At 40.9% G+C, this 8,798-nt stretch overlaps 1 long non-coding RNA gene across 1 annotated transcript; it reads left to right on the top strand.

Annotated features, from left to right (window-relative positions):
* Positions 1–724: 724 nt before the first annotated feature.
* On the top strand, positions 725–8,498 carry LOC109529651 (uncharacterized). Its single transcript, XR_002170870.1, has 3 exons — positions 725–983; positions 6,842–6,925; positions 7,598–8,498. It is a non-coding gene; the product is annotated as an uncharacterized LOC109529651 (long non-coding RNA).
* The last annotated feature ends 300 nt before the right edge of the window (positions 8,499–8,798 follow it).

The raw sequence follows: 8,798 nt of genomic DNA, 5'->3' as shown, positions 1-8,798 counted from the left end.
CTGCCCGAAGACAGCTGGGATAGGCTCCAGCACCCCCCGCGACCCTTGTGAGGATAAGCGGATCGAAAATTTTATTCATTTATATATATATATATATATCCCCCTAAACTTTCTCATTTTTCTTCTTTGGGGGTTAATTACTTTGGTGTAAAAAGCCACTAAATTCCCATGAGAAGAGGCCCCTCTTATTCCAAATGCAATAAGCCAGTACGAAAGAAGTATTTCTCTCTGAAAATCAAGAAGAATGTGCATCATCACAAGAAAAGACATGATTGGACTATTGTGTTTATTGACTGGAGCAACAGTTGCCCACCAAATCTGTGAAAACTATGTGACTCAGGCCACTCTAAACCTGATACTTAAGAATCACAGCTTTATGGTTCTCATGGCACAGTGGCTGCAAGAAAAGAAAGTTTCATGGTTTGTGTGTGTGTGTGTGTGTGTGTGTGTGTGTGTGTGTGTGTGTGTGTGTGTGTGTGTGTGTGTGTGTGTGTGTGTGTGTGTGTGTGTGTGTGTGTGCGTGCGTGCGTGTTTTAGCCTTTTAAGTGGGTCACTCCACCATGTCTAATGGCCCCTTGCTGCGTGCCGCGTCCTGCGCTGAGCTGCTCCCTGCTGTCACACTCACACACGCAAACAAACACATACACACAGCGGGAGAGATTTTGGGGTGTCCCTCACTTTAATACCCTCCACAATACACCACCACTTCATCTGTTGCTCCTGTTCCCAAAGTTTGAAGTTGACCAGGGATGTGCTAGCACGTCTCCCTATTTCACCTCCTTCACTTTCAGCATGATCATTTTTCAATCAATCATACGAAAATGCCATTTTTGAAATATCTAGTTTGTCGATTATTTTCAGACATTTTGCTTTTTCGTTTTAACCCTTACCTCACGGGGTGGGACTGGATTATCTGAAATATTTTTATTAATTCAAAATCTCATACAGACTGTGGTCATCCCGGAAGAAACATCCTCAAATAGGTGAGAGTATACACAACATTGCTAGTTGTTACAAACCGAGTTTATTTGCATTTTCTTGTGTTTCTGTCAGCATTAAAGACATTGCCTGGAGCATGGATTGAGTTACTCAATCCTATCATTGTGCTCAGATGGAGGCGGAGGGTAAATAAATCACGATGAGCACTGTGTAAAAATGTCTCAAGTCATAGTAGCCATTTTGTCTCTGATGGATCCAGCTAGTGCATGTGCTACGATATATTGCAGTGAGAGCAATGATGATCTATCTCCTGCACCATTTGGAAGCAAAATGCATCATTTTTCAGCCGTGTATGGTGTTTGCCACACATTTTAGACCTTCATGTGATTTGTGAGACCATACGTGATCTAATCTCACCACCTCTTGTCGTGTATACAATTGTTTTCGTATCGTATGGCGTTGTAGAGTCGGAATAGTAGAGGAGGAGAGAACAGGAGAGGAGTAGGTGATGAGCAGTGGGTGGGGGCGGGTTGCATGAAGTGGGTTGAGGAGCGAGAACCGATTTGCTACAAAGTCACCTTATTTTGGCTAGTATCTCCACATCGGCATTTTGGAGCTCACAAATGTAAAACATGCAAGAAGGGATCGAAGTAGTGGGAATGCGTACTTAGAAAAAGGAACTTAGAGCAACTTACAACAGTGAAAATGTTAACTACTGTACCTGTTTATTGTAAACACAGGGGGGTATCATCAAGGAGCTGTAAAACCCTGAAACAGACACACACGCACACACGCACACACGCACACACACACACACACACACACACACACACACACACACACACACACACACACACACACACACACACACACTCACTTGAGCCAAGGAGAAGCAAGCTACGTCAGGATATTTTCACACTGCAGCAGCGGCTCTTTGTCTCCCTGTCGACCTGCCAGCGCTAAGATGGAGGAGGAGAAAGATGATTTGAGCGGGTGGCTTTGCGAGACAGAAGAGGCTGCTTTGTCATTTTTGTTTGCGCGAAGCATTGTGGTAATATTTCTTTCTGTCAACATCTTTTCAGCTTTTGCCATTAGGTCCTTCTTCATCTTTGTCTCTTGACATGAGCGTGAATGTGTCACAGGAGGTGTCGGTTACAACAGTCGTGCTGCGCTTTGCAAATGGAAGCTGTCCAGATTGGTTCATAGTGATGCGTTAACACATCAGTGGCCAATTGCGAGCTTCTGTCCACCTGTCTGCAGAATCAGCTGTTGTTTTTGTTGCCACATACATTCTAAGTCATAGAACAGAAGGCAGGGGGTTCCGACCTCTTTCTTGCCCATCATGACCAACATACAGTATTTGGAGGCCAGTAGCAAAAACAGGTCGCATTTCTTACAGTTTTCACTCTTTTGGCTGGCTCCAAAATGTCACACTCTCAATTATTCGTAGGAAGAATGGAAAGTCAATATTATAGCTTTGAATAAAACGTCAAGTCGGACCCATCTCAAATAACAATCATCTTCTTGATGCAAATTTCCCGGAAACCTTATGCTAAAAACACTGCTACATTTTCTCATGCATCTCACAGTGCTGATGTGTATAGGCGTCGAGCCACACCAAGATCATATATCGTGCGGCAGGCCTCAGCGAGTACATTTTTCACTTTAGTGGGAATAACTGTAATGCAGATGCAGTAAGACTTTCATTTCAGCTTGTATTCCATGACATTTCCTGCACACGCTCACACATGCTCACTCTTATAGGATTAGCGACCGATTCTATAGTCACTTCTCTGCCTTGCTCACCCAGCATCTCTCTTCCTTGCTTTTCATGCATTTCTATTCTCAAGGATATTGCTGATCACCCCACGTCAATCCGTTTCGCTCGTGCTCTAGCGACTGAAAAATACAATACAACTAAATAGCTTATTAAATGCATTTATTTTTTTGTAATGTAACCAATGGCCTGTTTTGGTTCCACATCCACACAACTGCGATGGCACATTTAAGGCTTATGCATTCTTTTTGAACCCAAATGCAGCAGGGTTTGATACAGGCCACTTTTGCAGAATGGTGATGACACTGAATGGAGGCTATCAGTGGCGCTGCGGCAAGCTTCAAAAGGAAGCCGACGGCGAGCCTTTCTCCGTCACTGTGGAGATGTCTTTTCAAAAGCGCTCACCGTTCACGTGAAAATACGGCGCGCATGAAAATCTAAAACTGAACATGGTGTTGTTTCTTTGAATGCATTTTCCTGATATTTTGTGACTGATTTTTATGGCAGGTAATGAACCTTGAAGTCGAGTCATTGTCTGGAGATAAATAAGGAGTTGGTTTTACTCTTAGTCTGTGTCACATTGTCCTTACGCTGATGAGTGTGTGAGTGCAGTGTTGACACATGTTAGTGCCGCCTGATTAGTCGACATATAAGAGAACACGGCGCCCCTCCATCACTATTCAGCCATTTTGTCTCTCTGTCTGTCACACAGCTAGAGTGTCTGTGTGTGTGTATGTGGCTTTTGTTAAGGTAATGTTGAGGAGAGAGAAAGCGCGAGGGAGACGGCACCGTGAAAAATTATATAAACCGCAGCTGGGTCCTTTTTTTTTCCTTTAATCTCTGCATTTCCGAATTTTAAGCATTTATTTCCTGAACGTCATCATTTTACAGTTATAGGAAAAATGCAACATGAGGTTTTTTTTCCATTTTTAAAAATGGTTGGAATACGCTGCGCGAGGCTCGGAGCCCCCACATCAGTCGGCCTGTTGTCTGTTGTGTTTTTAAGTGGATTAACAGTGCAGTGTGTGAGACACACAGTCAAAGTGGCAACCAGAACCGTTGTTTACAAGCTTCTGTCACCTCTGTCTCTTCCAATTTTCATACAATACAGCATTTTTTTTTTTAATGTTCTCACTGCATTACTGCCAAACCGTTGCATAATCCCATTTATTAAAGCATGAATGGGGGCAAAATCAAGCGCCATATTTTAAGCATATATTACATATTTAATGTTCAATGGTGCGAGTGTATAGTGCGCGCGTTATGAAGCCAAATTGGATTAACATTTTTAATCAGAGAAAGAAATGCAAAATCACCTTTACATTTTAAAAAATAAAAATGTGAGAGGAATCTTGAAATTCCAAGCAACAACTAAATAAAACTACAGATTGACTATGGAATTAAAGACTCTGAATTCATTGTCTTATCATTTTAAGAGATTTGTGTAAAATAAAAAAATGTTTTTCAGTGTTGGCAGTGCACATGTCAGCATTTTTAAAGTGCTCTAATTTTTAATCCTCAAGGCAATGTAAAACCACAAGCGAGACGGGCTAAATTGCGTGTCTGAATGACGTAGCTGTCAAGACGGAGCAGTGCGGAGCAGTGTATTTGCAAACACATGCTACAGTGCAGGTGAAAATATACTGCACAGTTCAATAAAAGAACCATTACAGTGGGGGAAAAAACAGCGCCACAATCATTTAGAATCACTGCATAGTGTTTAATTTTTAATTTTGTCTGGAAAGAAAAAATTATTTGGAAGATTATTAGTGGATGAAACATGTGAGTTACAAGCAAAATCTACGACGCTTATTGCCTTAGTGTGTGTGTGCATATATATATATCGTTTCATAACTTAAAAATTCCACAAATTAGGTTTGAATATAGTATATAGTCATTAATTAAATTGATTATCATAATCAGTGTCCGACAAATAATTAGCCCGGCGGGCTTGAGCCATACTTTCAATGAAACTCCAAAATTCTGTTTAATGCACATCATCTATGAAAAGTATGCAGGCAACTTTTGAATATTATTAAAAATGCAAGCTTGCTTTTATTTCTTAAAAAAAAAAAAAAACGAGCCAAAATACAAAACTGATTTTTTAAAAATCCCTCCACCATTGGGTCATGCGAGTACATCTATATGGATATTTTAAAAGCAAGCGTCTCGTATTGATGAGACTCCTGATGAAAAATACATCCTCAAGCCTTTGATCAGACGATTAAAGAGCACTAAATTAACAACACAACAGATGAATCAAAAGCTTTTAGATTTATTATCATGCAGCATAGTTGTTATTTCAAATAAGAATAAATGTACTGTCATGTGTTTGTAAGGGCAATTTCTTGACTTTATAACACGTCGGTGTATGCACATAAGCTGACCTAACGGGTCAGCATAAGTCAACTGAATCAACTTTATTTTACTTTGCTTGAAAGGCCTTGCTTTTATATTATTTTCTTACATTGCTCCTTGTTCTGAAATTGCTCCCACTTTTTCCCTTGTTTAACTAGTTTTAGCAGAGAAGAGGTTATATGTCAACCTGGTTAATATTGCACATGACATCTTGGGTTTTTCTTACAAATTTAGCTTTGTCATTTTTTGGGGCTTAGGAGTTTTAGTCTTCATGGACAAAAATGCTGGATATACATTGCCAATTTAAAGTAGTCTAGGTACCAAAGTATTTTGTGTAGAATGTGTATGCAAGTGCTTTAATTGTGTTACATTCACATGTTGTTTACTCTTATTTTGTAGTACATAAACAAGCCAGGTTTTCTGTCATCCTCTTATTTGTGCTGCAATATTTTGCTTGGACGACAGCGTGCCATTTTATAGTCAATGACCACAGACATTGGATTAACCTAAATGGCCTTTTAACATTGAAAAGAGGGCTCCTCTCTTCACCATTGAATCTATCAGTCCCATTCAACCCCGTTAGCTCTCATTGAGGCCCAAGCTTTAGGCTGCTATTCATGTCCAATGCCTATGTAAACAAAAAAGTGTTCTTGTCAGCGTCCGTGCACGCGCGCATAAGTGTGTGCGCGCGTAAGTGCGCGCGGGTGCGTAAGCGTGTGTGTGTGTGCGTGTGTGTGTGCGTGTGTGCGCGCGCGCACCCATGTGCGTGCCTATGTGTGTGTGTGTGTGTGTGTGTGTGTGTGTGTGTGTGTGCGTGTGTGTGTGTGCGCATGCACACGTGCATGCGCATGTGTTTTTTAAATGGGTTTAGCCTCCACAATACTCCTTGTCTTGAGTCTATTTTACATTCTTTTTTTTCTCTGTCATGCATTCTCCTTTCTCATGAGCCACAGCGCGAGCACGCGCGCGCGCGCGCGCGCGCACACACACACACACACACACACACACACACACACACACACACACACACACACACACACACACTATGGGGATCAGTCATGCTAGGGGTCGTCTGTGGGCCAATTCGATATTGTTGCCTATAAGCTGCTTTGGAGCAAGTTTAAAGGACAATTCCAAATATATTTTGTACAAAGGCTCCACAAGCTTGATGTGTCAGAAGCAGATTTAGCAGGGAAGAGGGAGGGTCTCAATACCTTCTCGGTCCAGCCCATCCTATATGTGAATAGAAACTTGCACTTGATTTACTCACGAGACTTAAGTTGAAGCAACATGGATATAAGCCCCCGTGTCCGTCTCAGTATTTGGAGAAAAAAATCCATTCTAAATTGAATGAACTGAAGGTGAGCTATAGCCAGCAGTGCACGTTGATTTATGCCGCAGAGTGATGATTTGAGATAAATGAAATGCACAGTATTTTACGTCAGTTTTATTGCTTGAATTTGACCGGGCTTGCCATGTCTTAATTATTAATTTCATAACAATGGTTCAGCCTTTCTCTGTGTTCGCAGGGATACATTTCTTCATGAGTAAAAGATTCTAATGTCAGAGTCACATTTATGCCGATTACATGCAAATCTACACAACAAACTACAACCATAACAATTTAAACATGATATACACAGCAGAGTGATGGCTGAATTTTCGATTTTGGAATTTAAAAAAAAACATTGTTGAATAAATACAATAAACATTAAATGATTAACATCAAAACTAAACATTACCATCGCTGTTTTTATTGGATTTCAGGAATTTAGACGGGGTCCCAAATGAAGCGTCTCCGAGTGTGTATGATACTGTACTACATTAGGGAGCAAGTCGGCGCTGGGTAATGTAAGTAAAATTATCACATTTAAATGATTTTTAGTATGCAATTTTAGGTATCAGTTAATTCATGTACTGTATGTACCGAATGAAGGAAATTTTAATTCCGTACATTATTGCGCTTTATCACTGTCTAAACCGAACCACTTCTTTTTGACCTGCGTAAAAAGTGCCCAACGTCCCTTCAATCCATGGGATTCTGTTTTGTGCAACATGAGATGACGTCATAGCAATGGCAACAATAAAGAAGTCCTCAGTAGGGTGTGTGCTGTGGAAGTGATGATAATGGCCTAAAAATGCAGCTGTGACTGACTGTAATGGGCATCTGTTGACCATAATCCGTCAGATGAATGACTTTTAAAGGCGTTAAACCCCTCAACTTCATCACTCCATGTCGACATGAACAAGACAGTGTAAGAAGTTATAAGAGGGATATTTGGTCCAGTTTAGTGGGCCTGCTGCGTTCTCACAATTCCATGGTCATAGAAATACAGTGTAAAGCCTCTCCTTCGCGGGCCCTGACTACGAATAAACACTGGTACATGAAACATATTTGACATAACAATCTGCAAAGTGTTCTCGACAGATGATGGAAAAGCAAAGAAAACTCATCAAGGTTTGATTTTTATTGGTGTTTGCACGTCACTTGGATTTACAAATTGTATTTTTACTGGTTTACAGCTTCTGTCCCTGAGACCCGCAGTTTCCCGTGCTGCCAGAAGCCGCCGAGGAGGATATCGCCTCTCTTGAACCGCCGGCATGGAGGACATTTACCATGGCAACGACTAATGCAGTATAGATGCAAGGACTGAGCCTTGTCCGCTGCTGCAATAACACGGGATGCATTGAAGTCAGGTGAAATGCCATTGCGGCTGATGTCACCACCAAGGAGTGCATTTCATATCGTCGCTCTATCGAGGGTATAGTGTGTTTGCCCATTGCTACATCTATCTAATCTCCAGCTCTAAAAAAAAAAAAAAAAAAAAAAAAAAAAAACTATAGAACCACTTCACACTTTCTATTTTTTTTTTCTCACAGTCAGCAAGGTTGTCCTTTTTTTTTTTTTTGTTTGTTTCCTGTATCAACCCATAATACCCTATCGACATAATCCCTCAGGGTCAAATGGAATTCTTGCATGTCCTCCCCTGAGAACTTGTCAAATGTGGGTCCTAAAATCTGTTTCCTACTCCTTCAAACGCTGGATTACAACTGGACCTCTTTGAAAAGTCACTCCTAAATGGAGATTACTGTTTTTTCAAGGGAAGCAAGGCTCAGCGTGGTTTATTGTCAAAGGTTCAGGTTACATTATTGTACCTGTCGGTACATCTGATTTGTGTTACTGGCATCCATCTGGACATAAACAAAAGAGCACAAAACAGAAGACAATTGATTTGCAAAACAAATGATTCATCAACAACAGAACATATTTAGGTTCGAAGTGATTGAATAAACTTGGGAGAGCCGTGTCATATTTAAAAAAATATATTTATATATCAGAGGCAGAGGGATTGAAGTTCTGTTTTACCTTGCTTTTCAAAAAAGCTGAAACTTGTAGGAATGTCTGTCCAAAACAAACATTCCTTCCAAGGGGGGGTAAGTGTGTGGGCGTGTGGCTGCCCCAATGTATTGCTGTGTCCAGCCCCTCTTTTTCACCGCAAGAGAAAAGAACCGCTCCTCTTGGTGCCGTGCCTTGGTGCATGTGTGTGGTGTTCAGTTCTCCTGGGATTTTGGGATTTCTTTTTGCTATTCCCATGCTTGAAAAAAGCCTTGTGACAACCATGGTATGGGCAGGACAGCAAGAAAAAAAAAAGATTCAATCTAAAGTTGTTTTTTTTTTAAGCTATGAAAACTGCTGGGTGCCATGGTGACTGACTGGTTAGCA

The sequence above is a fragment of the Hippocampus comes genome, unplaced genomic scaffold (genome assembly GCF_001891065.2).
Source record: "Hippocampus comes isolate QL1 unplaced genomic scaffold, H_comes_QL1_v1.1 scaffold94, whole genome shotgun sequence".
NCBI lineage: Eukaryota > Metazoa > Chordata > Actinopteri > Syngnathiformes > Syngnathidae > Hippocampus > Hippocampus comes.
Note: the sequence above shows the minus strand (reverse complement) of the source record. Positions and strands in the feature narration are given on the sequence as shown.